Raw genomic sequence first — 13,474 nt, 5'->3', positions numbered from 1 at the left:
CTATTCAAGACAAAGTGGTAAAACTGGTGTAGAAATATACGTATTTGGGTCATAAAATATAAATCAGCAGGGATAACCAAAGATGCGAAATCTAAAGACGAATTACTTTAGCGTAGACAGCCTTTATATCGTATAGACCAACAAAAATCGAAAGAAATACCTATAAATCGTAGAGTAAGACAAGGATGTGTGCTTTTTCCTTTACTTTTTAATATGCATTTACAAGAATTATTTAAAGAGACATTAGAAGACGTAAATGAAGGTATATTTATTAACGGAGCACTTCTGAATAATCTTAGATACGCAGATTACACAATACTCCTAGCGGACAGCAGAGAGGGACTACAGATCTTGGTTGATCGCATTACCCAATACTGCGAAAGGTATGGAGTGGCACTGAATACAAATAAAACAAAAATCCTGGTGGTAAGCAAGAACAAGATTGAGGAAGACAGTGTTTATGCTAAAGAAAAACTTTTAGGCAGGGTGCACAGATATCAGTACTTAGATTGCGAACTAAATGAAGAATGGGATAAAAGTACGGAAATAAAATGGCGTATTGAGATAGCTAGAAGTGCTTTTAATAAGATAAAAGCAATAATATGCAATGGAAAACTCAACATCGAAATTAGAACTAAAGTATTAAGATGCTACGTATTCTCTGTCCTGTTGTATGGAGTTGAGGCCTGGGCAATTACAGAGGCTACAGAGAAAAAACTCATTAACTTTGAAATGTGGTGTTATCGGAAAATATCTTGGACACAACACATAACAAATGCGGAAACGCTACGAAGAATGAAAACAGATAAAGAAATACTCAACACTATAAAGAAAAGAAAAATAAGCTACTTTGGTCACATACTAAGAAACGAAAAATACGAATTGATGCGGCTGGTTATACAAGGGAAGGTAAAAGGCAAAAGAGGACCGGGGAGAAGACGCACGTCCTGGCTGAAGAATCTAGGACAATGGAGTGGGAAAACGTCAATAGAACTTTTCAGAACGGCTGCAAATAGAGTCAAATGGGCCATGATGGTCGCCAATGTCCTTAGGGATGTGCCCACATTAAAAAGAAAAGAAAAGACAGCCTTTGGAAAACTGCGAGACACTTAGTGCCAACATACCAATAAGCCTCAAAAGAAAAGTATTTGACGAATGCGTATTACCGGTCATGGCCTATGGGACAGAAACTATGACTCTAACTAAGACTACGACTTTGAAATTGAGAGTGGCACAGAGACGAATGAAATAGACTATGCTGGGAGTGACGTTGCGGGACCGAATAAGAAAAGAAGATCTGCGAAGAAGCACGAGTATTGCTGATGTTGTGGAAAAGCAGACAAACGTAGAAGAGGAAGACCACCTACACGTTGATGTTTTGACGATATTAGGCGTATCATAAAAAATTGGAAACAAAGAGCACAAACTCGTAAGGAATGGTGGAGTTTAAAGGAAGCCTTTGTCCAGCAGTGGACGTGATAAATAAAGGCTGGATGATGATGATAGATCTAAAATAAGTAAGTACTGGTTAACTGAGGATTGGACCAGAACAGATCCTTAAACTGCCAATGAGTAAACTATTGGCTTTCGTTAAGGTCCAGGACTTAGTGGAGTTTATTGTAAAAAAACAGGGTGTGGTATGAAGATCTTGTGACCAATTGCCAGAGATTATCGTGTTTCGCCTGAACTAAGAAGAAGAAAATATTTTTGGATATTCTAATTATTAATTTACCAATTTTACAAGAAGTTTGACACTTACATGTAAGCTTTTTTTAAACTACTACAAAGTAGGTATCCGGAAAAAAGAAAGCAGAATTATAATTTTACGGTATTTATTTCTATCACTTAAAATATAAAATTTTAACAAATAATTGATCTCATTTACTTATACAACCTCCATTTAAATCTAAACACTTAACTAAACGTCCAGGTACACCCGAAACTAGGTCAAGGCCATAAATTTCGGTAATGGTGTTCTAGGCCTGTAAAACTGACCGAATCAAACCTTCTTTATCTCGTGACGTTGCTCGTTCCACTTCAATCTTCATCAGTCCCCATATGTTTTCAATGGGACTAAGATCTGGAGATTCTGCTAGCCACGGAATTGTTGCAAATTCGTGTTCTTGCATCCAAGCTTGAGTATAAGCAGAAGTATGGCATCTTGCATTATCTTTCTGAAAATGCCACCCCTCTGGATATAAAACATAAGCCTTTTCAAGAAGAAAACCATTTAGGATGTCACAATATTTCACAATATCAACAGTATCATTAACTATACAGAGAGGTGTAGCACCACGCTGAGATATTGCTCTTAAAACCATTATTTTAGTGGGAAATTTGGAAATTAGAACGGTAACATTGTCTCTTGATAGAACTTTTAGATGATTTGCACCAAGCTGAAACAACTTTCATGAGATATAAAGACATTAAATTTACCTGCTCGAAAACGTTGATAAAAATCTATTCTTCGTTGCCTTTGCAGAGGTGTCATTGTAGGGATTATTTTAGATTCCTTGATATGTAGTTTTGCTTTTTCAGTGACATGCGGACAGTTTCTGGGCACACTTTTATTCTTCGTTGATTTCCAAATCTGTTCGCCAATTTTCGAAACCCTAGGCGCGGATTTTGTCGTCCTAAAACCAGTAAAGCATTTAAATTGTTTCCGCGAATCTTACGTGGTCTACCCGAAACTGGTCTATGTCTCATATCTATGCCATTTTTTATCCTCTTTATTGTCTCATACACTGCACTTTTTCCGAGTTCAGTCAATTGCACTAATTTTTTAATGTTTCGGATACCCTTTCTATACAAATATTCCACCACATTTCCTTTTTCTACTTGCTACATTATTTCACAAATCTTAAGTCTGTTTACAAACAACAATATTTGACAGATGATCTTGTCATGCTATTTTGTCCATAACCTACTATCGGCACAACCTACTTGAGCATTGCTTTTGTCTTAAAATGTTACAAAAAGGAAATGTATTAAAATTAGGAAAAATATAAAATTCCGGATACTTTCTAGACGGACTATATTATATACAGCCAACCACTCTGAATTTTTCTTTTTAAAGTTAACCATTTTATATGTTTAAATATATGTATTATATTTGTTTGACTTTTTTGAAAACATACATAAAAATTTAGTAACTTTAATCCCATACAAATAAAATGGTTATATGGTGACTGAAAATGATTCTATCTCACCCTCGTATTAAAAAAGCCTCACTGTATTAAAACCACAAACAATTGAAATGCAGATAACAAGAGGCGTTTTGTCGAAGTTATTTATGGTGTACTACAATAAAGCCGTTCAACAAAATATTTTTCCCTATTGATTTCGTATTTTTGAATTTTAGTAGGGGCGAGATGTTACTTAAATGTACATCTACTTAAAATTTTTTTAAAGATTCATGAGACTTTTATTGTTTTGTTTTAATAGTAATAAGAAAACCAAAATATTACGTCGGCTTAATTCGCAAAATGTGTAACTCCACATATGGGACGCACATAGTCGGTAACTCCAATACTAGATTGCCTTCTTGATAGAACAGTCGTTCAATTTTCCAATAAATATATTAAATACATAAATAAAATAACAATATAAGCTATGAAAAATAGTGCCAAGTACAAATACCTTAAAAAGGGAACAGCATTATTATGTTAGATAAAATCTAACACGGTACCTACGGCGGGAGATTCATAGGCGGTACCGATCGCGGGTTAGCAAATGTTTTTCCTCCAAGAACGAATTTTTGTTAGAACAAACAATTTTGGATCTAGCTTATAAAGATATATTGATTGCCTTTTTAATATAGATATTGTGATTTGATTTGTAATTTAAATATCACTTGGTGTGTGTTGGTTTTCTATACACCTGAGTCTCATATCCAGTATCGTTCTTAGAGATTAAAACATTCTGGAATGGAAGTGTTATTATATTCTTTTTCCATGGTAAATGTTATTGTCTCTTTTTCACCGTTTATATCATTTAGGAATGTGCCCAACAACTTTGATCCATAAGGCCATATTGAGAATACATCGTTTACATATCTAAACCATGCTTGGGTGGGTTTTAAATTTTATTTGGAAATAATATTTGTTTTAAAATCTTTCGTAAATATATCGGCTAATAATGAAGATAAACTAGAGCCCATTGTTAGACCAAAATTTTGTTTATAGAATTCATAATAAAGTTAAAAATATGTATTATGAGTACATAACGTCAATAACTACATTATAGTTGATATATTTAGTGTTGTAGTTGCGAATGTATCATCACTTCTAATTTTGTCTTGACTATATTCAACGTATTATCTAATGACACATTTGTAAATAAAGTATTTATATCAAAACTTACTTAAAATATTATTTGAATTAAATATACATAAATGTGTCATTATTATTTACAAATGGCTTCAGGCCAATTATGTAGCATAAAACAGTTATTGGATAAAAACTTTTCACTGCATACCTTGCAAGATATTTTACTCATTTGAAATGCTTCATAGCATACGTTCCTCCATATCTTTTGCGAAAGTGTTTTGCAGCACTATGTACACTGTACACCTTACTCTGGTGTTACCTTCAGCAAGGTAATAGTTTTCTTTAGTTTCTTTTTCCCCATTTGATTGCTGTAGGCAGTTATAAGCTTGTTCAAAAATTGAATTGATGAGTTGTTCTCAAAACCTTAAAATTTTTGTTCTGTTATTAGCATTTACTACTGCTTTGGTTGTTAAAAGTTCTATATACCCACTTTTCAGTACCACTTAATTCCGCGACAAACTGCTGAGAAATATGTCATCTGAAGTGAGTGTATGCATAATTTTCAACGACAAAATTGGTTAGAATCGGTTATCAACATCAAATTTATTTTGTCTCGAGATTTTTGTCTCCCAGTCAATGTCCATGGCTCGCTATTATACATGATTGTAGGTCTAACTACTGATTTAACGACTGCCATTTTTACCTTTTCCGGTATTTCTTTTTTCCCCAAAAATGTTGTTTTCATAGTGTTAAATAAGCTTCCTGTTCGTCTCATTCTCTCATTTATTTCCATGTCTTGGTTACCGTTTCATTCCATTATTACTCCTAGGTATTTAAAATGTTCCACTTGTTCTAGTTGTTTTCTGTTTAATTGTATTGCATGTGTCTTTCTCTTATTTGAAATTATTATTGTTTTTGTTTTCTCTGTATTTATTTTCATATTTATGTTTAACAGTTCTTCTTCTAGGATTTCAAGGTTGTTCTGTAGGTCTTCTCTGTTTTCTGCTATCAAAACCATGTCGTCTGAAAATAGAAGCTCTGACAGTTGAGTCTGTTTCATTTGCCAGTATCGTAATGTTAGTTTTCTCATTCTTCTCTTGGCTTTCTTTATTCCTTCATCCATTACCACTGAGAACAGAAGTGGGCTTAACACGCATCCCTGTTTGACGCCTTGACTTGTAGTAAATTCTTCAGATTCCTCGTTGTTGGTTCTCACCGTATTTGTATTATTATTGTCCATATCCTTTATTACATCAATTGTTATCCTGTCAACTCCTCTTTCCTTTAAGGTCCTCCATACGTCTTTTCTTTGTCTTCTGTCAAACGCCTTTTCCAGATCAATAAAGCATATCTGTATTTCTCTATTTTTATTGATTACTTTCTCACTTATTTGTCTTATTGTGAATATGTTGTCTTGCGTGCTTCTGTCCTTCCTGAATCCACATTGTGTATCTTCCATAGTTGGTTCTATTTGGGTTTTTATTCTTGTTTGTATTATTCTTGCGAATACCTTCCCAGGAATACTTGAAAGAGTTATGCATATGAATTTTAGAGATTAAGGTAGAGATATAAGAGATAGAGAAAATGTTTCTTCGAACCAAACATTTCAAAACAGTCAAAGAAGCCTACTATGAAAACACCACTCATTAATTGAAACTATTAATACGAATATACGTACATATATCGTACACATATCGTACAATTGTCAACTCTTAAACGTAAATTATAATTTGTTTGCAGGAAGTTTTCTCAGAATTACTCAATAAATAACTGCTAAAATACGATCATCCTTCCACAATATCATCGATGTTTTCACCTGTCATCTTAAATAAGTAAATTTTGTGTAAGAATATTGAATTGATGGATCATCTATAAATCAGCCATAAATTCACATCAAAAACTTCTGTTTGCCTTTCCATCACAAATAAGCTGCAGGTTTAAAGTTTCTCGACGCCAGAAGACGCGGTTGATCCATTTTAAATGCATTTTTTAAATTATCTAATAATATTTTAATTTACTTCATCTATTTACACATCTATTTATAATAAAATGCTATGAAGGGGCGTAACATTTATCAATACAATTGTAGACTAAACTTAAATAATAAGATGTAATGTTATTAAAATACATAATAAGATATCCTACATTCGGCCATCCTGTTCCGAATCCGACTCAGATTCTTAGTGGTTCTCTATACATGGTTTCATGTAATTTGTTACGTTAAAGTGCTCTGTGGTCCATTATGATATCCTGATTTTTATACCTCATGTCTAACGTTTGGCTTAACTTCTACTCCCACGTACGGTCCTAAATATTTCCTCATCATCTTGAGTTCTCCACCGAAATGTGTTTTCTTGGTTGCTACTTTTTCTTCTTCTTCTAGTGGCGCTACAACCCTTTGTGAGTCTTGGCCTGCTTAACAATGTTCCTCCATTCTGATCTGTCCGATACTTTCCTTTGCCACTGCCTGATGTTCATGGTTTTAAGATCCCTCTCTACGTTGTCTATCCATCTTTTACGGGGCCCTTCTCTTGTTTTGTTTTCTTGGGGCTTCCATTTCTGGACTACTTTTACAGCTCGATTATCTGGCATTATTTCTAGGTGACCAAGCCAGTTTAGTCTTTGTGACTTACAAATCTGACAATATCTGCGCTCTGCATTAGTTCATCCAGCTCGTAGTTCGTTTTAATTCTCCACGAACCATCGCTGCATTGGGTTGGTCCAAATATCTTCCATAGTAATTTGCGCTCAAATATTCTCAGTTGATTTTCATCAGTGGTTGAGAGGGTCCACGTTTCACATCCATATGTGACCACTGGTCTAATTACAGTTTTGTAAATTCTCAGCTTAGACTCACGATTCAGTAACTTACTTTTCATTAAGTCTTTGTATGCATAAAAGCACTTATTACCGCTGAGAATCTGTGCTTGGTATTTCTTGACTTATGTTGTTTTTGTCATTTATTATTGAGCCTAGGTAGGGAAAAGTGAGGCATATTTGTAGGTATGGTTGTCCTACCTTCAGATTCTCATGTTTCATTCGATTTTGTGCACTCCATATATTTTGTTTTGCTTTCATTTATCTATAGACCAAACGTAGCAGCTTCTCCTTTCAGTTCTATCACTTTTTCGCTTAATACCTTTTTGTTGCGGCTTATTATGGCAACATCATCGCATATGCGCATATTTGCATTGATTCTTGTATTAATACAGCCGTTTATATCTAGTTTTCTAACTACAGCTTCTAAAGTTAGATTAAAAAGTGTTGTTGATAAGCATCACCTTGTTTAACTCCATTCAATATCAAAGGCCTGCGTCATATCTCCATCTATTCTCACCATAGCTTTGGAAACATAGATAGTTGCTTTAACATCTTTTGTCGATCTACTCCATCAAACGCCTGTTTAAAATCGATATACAAGTTGTAAATAGGTATGTTATATTCAACACATTTTTCAATGTATACCCTCTTAACACAGTATTTGGTCTATAGTTGACCTCTTTGGCCTGAAGCCGCAATTGGTATTCACCAATAATCTCCTCCGAAAACGATTCCCAGGCGCTGTATATAATTCCTGATAATATCTTGTAGACCACATTTAAAACTGTTATACCTCCTATAATTTTGCAAAGCCGTTTGTCTCCCCCTTTGTACATAGGAAGTATGATTCCTACTTTCCAATCTTCTTGAATGACTTCTAGTGTCCATATGCGGTCGATTAGTTTATGGATACGCCTCCATAGCGCATGTTCACCATTCTTTATCCAGTTCTGCAGTTATTCTATCTGTGCCAGGTGCTTTGTTATTTTTTAGATGTTGACGTTTCTCGTTTCTTCCAATGTTGGCTGCTCAACTAGTTGTTCCGCTGTGTGGTGAATTGCTTGAATCTTGGTTGCTACTAAGTCCCCTTTTTATACATCCTGGGCCTTTTTTTCGTAGATAATATCTGCGCCTGTTTTCCTCTTGTTAACAATACTTCGAGTGGCGCGGAATCAATGCTCCTTTAAACAGTTGCATTAAAGGACTGTTGCAACTTATGAATGTGTCTAGACTGAGTTTACTTAATACTGGGATTAATGTTCTATTGATGCGTTCTACTTGTCCATTACCTGCTGGTACACCTGTCGTAATTTTAACTTGTTTTATTTCTTCACTTTCAAAATACTCCTTTTCCTTTTCAAAATAAATCCTTTTGTTGTCTTTTTATGCACTTTTGAATTTCTTTTGCTGTCGTTGACTTTGTGTGGTAAAACAATGCAAATTTTAAAAATTCGTAGATAATCACCAGAATATGGATGCAGTTTTTGTTAGTCGTAGCTAAAGGTCCTAAATGATCATTATAAAACGTTTGATTTATGTTGTAAAAGGGTTCATCGATTCTTAGAATCAGATGTAGACAACTTTTCTTTTTACTTTCTTTCTTACGGCTAAGTATACATATAACGCCATTTTTTACAATGCTCGACTTTTCCTTTGAGGTTTGGAATGTAAGATTCTCTTTTAATGAAATGTTATGTTTTTGATAAAGTAAATTGCATTTTTTTTCAGAATGACACTTCTTTGCTATCTTCGTATTTAAAAAGAATATTGTTTTTGATAAAAAATTCCTCGTATGATTCCGTAGCCAGAATTTTCTTCATTGCTTGAATATGGTCATCGGCTTCTTGAGCATTTATTATTTTTTCGATGAAACCTTGTTCCTATAATACTGCAGTCACGTGAGCCATGCTTGTTTTCTTCCTGTTTTCCAGTTTATATCGATAATCTTCCAGTAGTAATGCCCATCTAATAACTCTGGCAGTTATTTTTTTTATTCATCGTCTTTCTAAATGCGGAACAATCCGTAACTATTTTAAATTTGGTTCCTAATAAATAAACACTGAATTTTTTTCACTGCCCAAATTATAGCTAATACTTCTAGCTTATATCTCGGCTATATTTTTTCTCGGCTGGACTTGTTTTCTTGCTTATGTAATAAACTAGGTGAAATTTATTATCCTTTTCCGATCTTTATAAAAGACATGCTTCATATCCATGACCGCTAGCGTCTGTATGTAACTCTATTTCTCCCTCTTGTTGATAAATTTCTAATACAGGTTGATTAATGAGCATAAGTTTTAAAAATGCTATCCTTTCTTTTGCACCAAAATCAAAAGTTTGGTTTTTTCTTAGAAAATCACTTAATGGTTTAGCTATCGTAGCGTATACCAGTACAATCTTGCGAAAATATCTTGTCATAACAATTTTACCATCCAAATATATCATTTTATTTGTACCAACTCCATATTTAAATGAACATTTCACATACTCTATTTTTGTCTACCAAGTTTTAAACCTTTTTTTCCCAAGAGCTTGTCTCCACTGTTCCAGTTTTTGTTCTAAGTCGCTTTCACTATTTTCTACTAACAGTACATTATCAGTATACATTTAGCTCAATGGCATATCACCCTGTAGTTTCGCTGATATTTAATCCAGAACTAATGAGAATAAATAATGACTAAGCACCGATCACTGATTGATGCAATCCTACTTCCACATGAAATTCACCAGTCTCTCCCTCACCTGTCCTAACACTAGTTGTTACTCGCTCATACATGGTCTTACAATCTTAACATATTTAACATGGACTCCTTTTTTATTGAGTGTTACCACAGAATCTCCCGAGTAACTCTACCACATGCTTTCTCAACATCAATAAATACCATATGAGCGTTTGTTTCTTGATTCCTGTATTTTTCCATTAACTGCCTTATAATAAAAATTGCGTCGTTTGTTGATTTGCTCTGCTTCTTTACGTATCAGTCTGTCAATTACTCTGTCCCAGATTTTCACGGTATGAATAAATAGTTTTATGGCCCTGTAGTTTGTACACTGTTGTACATCTCCTTTGTTTTTGTAGACAGGTACTAATACACTGCTTCTCTATTCATCTGGCATTTGTTCAACTTCCATTATGGAAGTTAAACCTGTTAACCAATTTGTTCCTGTCTCTCCTAATGCTTTCCACACTTCCCCAGGAATATCATCTGGTGCATATGCGTTTCCTTTCTTTATTTTTTGAATGAGCCACTTTTTTCTTTGTTATTCTGGTCACAATTGCTGTTATTGTCTCCGTTAACTCAAGGTTGTCTGTCAAATTCTTTATTTAGTAACCTGTCAAAGTACTTTTTCCATTTTTTTTTGGCATTCTTTTCGTGAATTAGTATTTTACTATTTTCATCTCGCATACATCTATTCTGATTTAAATCTTTTGCTTTCTTTGTTCCATGTTTGGCTATTTTATAAATCTTGGCTTCCATTCCCTGGTATCAAGTCGATCGTACAGATTATTATACGCTTCTACTTTAGCTTTTGCTACTGCCACGTTTGTTTTTTATTTGGCGACCGTATAGCTTTAAAGACCTGTGTCCGACCTATTTATTTGCCACTGTTTATAAATTTTTTCTTCTCTCTTATTTTTTATTGAACTTCGTTAGTCCACCAGGTCACCTTATTCTTAAACTTCTTTCCTGACGTTTTTCCAAGTATTTTAATAGCAATATCTATAATGATACTGGCTATCTTCCTCTAAATTGTATTAGGACTTCCTTTCATATTTCAACACAATTTTTCCACTATCATTGCCCTCAATAGACCTTCTTTCACATCTTTTAACATCCATACTTAATTTTTATGGTCCTCTCCGATATTTTAATTTTGTTTTACTTTTTTACTTCGATGTCCAGTACAAGAAACTTATGTTGTTGGCTTACTGTCTCACAAACTATTACCTTGTAGTCCTTACATTCGTGTATAACTTCTTTTCTTGTCATGAAATAATCTATTTGGGATTAATTTTGTCCACTTTTGAATGTAACAAGTTCAGGATGTCAGGATACAATTAATTGAGTACTTAAAACTGTTGTCACTGATCACTGAATTTAATCTGTTACTTTAAAAAAAAAATTCACCTTCTAATTTTTAACTTTTACGCATGCTAAAAAGCTTTTGTTTAACGAAAACCGGCACTTTTTATTTTTTTTTAAGTCACCAACTGCTCCTATCTGCTATCTCGAACACACTGGTATTTTTTCCATTTCCCAAATTTTTCCTCTGATGCAGCCCCCTTCTCTCAATGAACATTCCTTCCTTTTTATTGGTCAACACAAATATCCTTTGAAAGTCTTTGAATTTTCCGTCGTAATCATTTTACTTGTTTCTAGGAAATTCTACCCTCCGATTTTTAAATACTTGTTTTGCCTCGATCTTAATCTCTGCTAACAATCTCCACAAAACCCCCATGCATTGTCTACCCACTTTCACTCACAAATCGTTCTTAGAATAATAGAAATTTAAATATATATATGTATGTATGTATATTCCTGTAGTTTTCCGAGCTTGACTCCGTGTTAAATAACTTCGGTTTTTAGAACCATCATGATTTTGATGACGTTTCGGCAAGGTCATCCTTGTCATTGTCAAGTTAAATTAGTTCCAGTTTCTTTAGATATTAGAAGACTTTTCTTCGAACATATTGTTCATTACAAATGCTATCATGATAATAACAATCTAAGGCAATTATTGTTAATTGTGGTTTCATAAATTAATATTAATTTTACAAATATCTCTTTGTTTATGAAGTTCACCTTCTTTCTAAATATCTTCCACGCCATTTCCCGCGTTCGTTAGACACAATTGGAATTAATAGCTGTCTCTAAAACTTTGTCTCATATCGCTCCATAAGTAGCGCTCGTTTAATATCTGACTTTGAAGATATTACGCCCTGCATCCTATTGCAAATTTGGATAGAGCTGCAATCTGCGTCCTCCGTCTTTTATGCTAGCTGGATGCGTTGCGTCGCGACGGCATATCGTGGCGTTTAGCATCGTCGTCCAGGCGTCGTGTACCACAGCATCCGCGATCTCTCGATCTTCCTGCCGCAGTGGCTCTATGACCGTTACGCCGGTATCAACGTGCGGGACGAGTGTCGGCTGCGGATACTTAGTCGGCGGTTGTAAAATCGTGACGATCTTTTTGTGAATTCTATTGTACGATAAGTGAAAAGTTTTGAACGCAAAATTTATGTTGTTTTTAATAACATATTTAATGGTGTAGGATGTTTAAAGATAAGGTAATGTTTTTATTGTGTGTATTTTTTTTTATAAAAAAAGTTTAAAAAACAATTTTTTTTAAACAAAAAAAAAACAAATTGTTACCAATGTTTATAAAAAAACCAAAATTGTAATATAAATTGTTTCATACGTAAAATAATCTAAATGTTATCAGTAACAAATATATTTAACAACTCATTTCCATAGCAAGTTATGAGGAAAGTTGCACATTGAGCTATAATATATAAAATAAGTAATTGATGTTAATACATATAAAATCATTGTCTAAAAATTTATAAAATAAACGTAAGCTTCAACTTTAGATAAAGTAGGCGGGGTTTTTTTAAGTCGTGTATTATGTTTACAGTTATAGCTTTAAAATAATTAATATCTTTGTAGAAAATACAGCGCATCCCTCATAAATGCAATAAATATTAGTTTTGTAGTTTCGAGTCTGCATGAGTTCGTGTTTTATGAATTTTTTAATAGGTCATTTAGGACAGATCTGTTTAAGGGTTAGAAGGGCACCTAATGAGTACTAAGATAAACGAATTATTGGGTCTAGAAGGCGGGGTTTTTATAATTCGTGTATTATGTTTACAGTTACTGCTTTAAAATAATTTCTTTTATTTATTTAGAACATACCGGTGCATCCACCATAAATGCAATAAATTTTAGTTTTGTATGTAGTCTTGAGTATGCAAGAGTTCGTGTTTTATAAGTTTTTTATTAGGTCTTTTAGGACAGATCTGTTTAAGGGTTAGAAGTGCACTTAATGGACACTAAGATAAATGAATTTTTAGGAATGTCATTAGAATTGACATTTTGGAAAGCTTTAAGCACAGCATAAAGCTCAGCGGAAAAATCATAAAATATATTGGGAGCCGAATTTGATATGTGTGTTTGCTTATTGTAACGAATGCAGCGCCAACTCGTCTATCATGCTTTGATGCATCTGTAAAGGCTAAATACTAACTGCCTGATATGTTATTTCCAAGTAAGCTGTTAATCAAACCACATACCCAAAAATTTCACACATACGGTTTTTATAAACAAAAAATAATAACCGATATCTTAAGACTACTGGTCGAGTTTTTTTTAACTTTTCTAAAAATT

At 33.7% G+C, this 13,474-nt stretch overlaps 1 long non-coding RNA gene across 1 annotated transcript in view; it reads left to right on the top strand.

Moving 5' to 3' along the window:
• Nucleotides 1-12,236: 12,236 nt before the first annotated feature.
• LOC140441163 (uncharacterized) overlaps nucleotides 12,237-13,474 on the top strand; it is a 471,127-nt gene continuing 469,889 nt past the window's right edge. Inside the window, exon 1 of the long non-coding RNA XR_011950968.1 lies at nucleotides 12,237-12,378. This is a non-coding gene — a long non-coding RNA (uncharacterized lncRNA). The remainder of the gene's footprint in view (nucleotides 12,379-13,474) is intronic.

Source organism: Diabrotica undecimpunctata, chromosome 5 (assembly GCF_040954645.1).
Source record: "Diabrotica undecimpunctata isolate CICGRU chromosome 5, icDiaUnde3, whole genome shotgun sequence".
In the NCBI taxonomy this organism is placed as follows: Eukaryota; Metazoa; Arthropoda; class Insecta; order Coleoptera; family Chrysomelidae; genus Diabrotica; species Diabrotica undecimpunctata.
The sequence above is the reverse complement of the archived record's forward strand: the minus strand, read 5'-3'. Positions and strand labels throughout refer to the sequence as shown.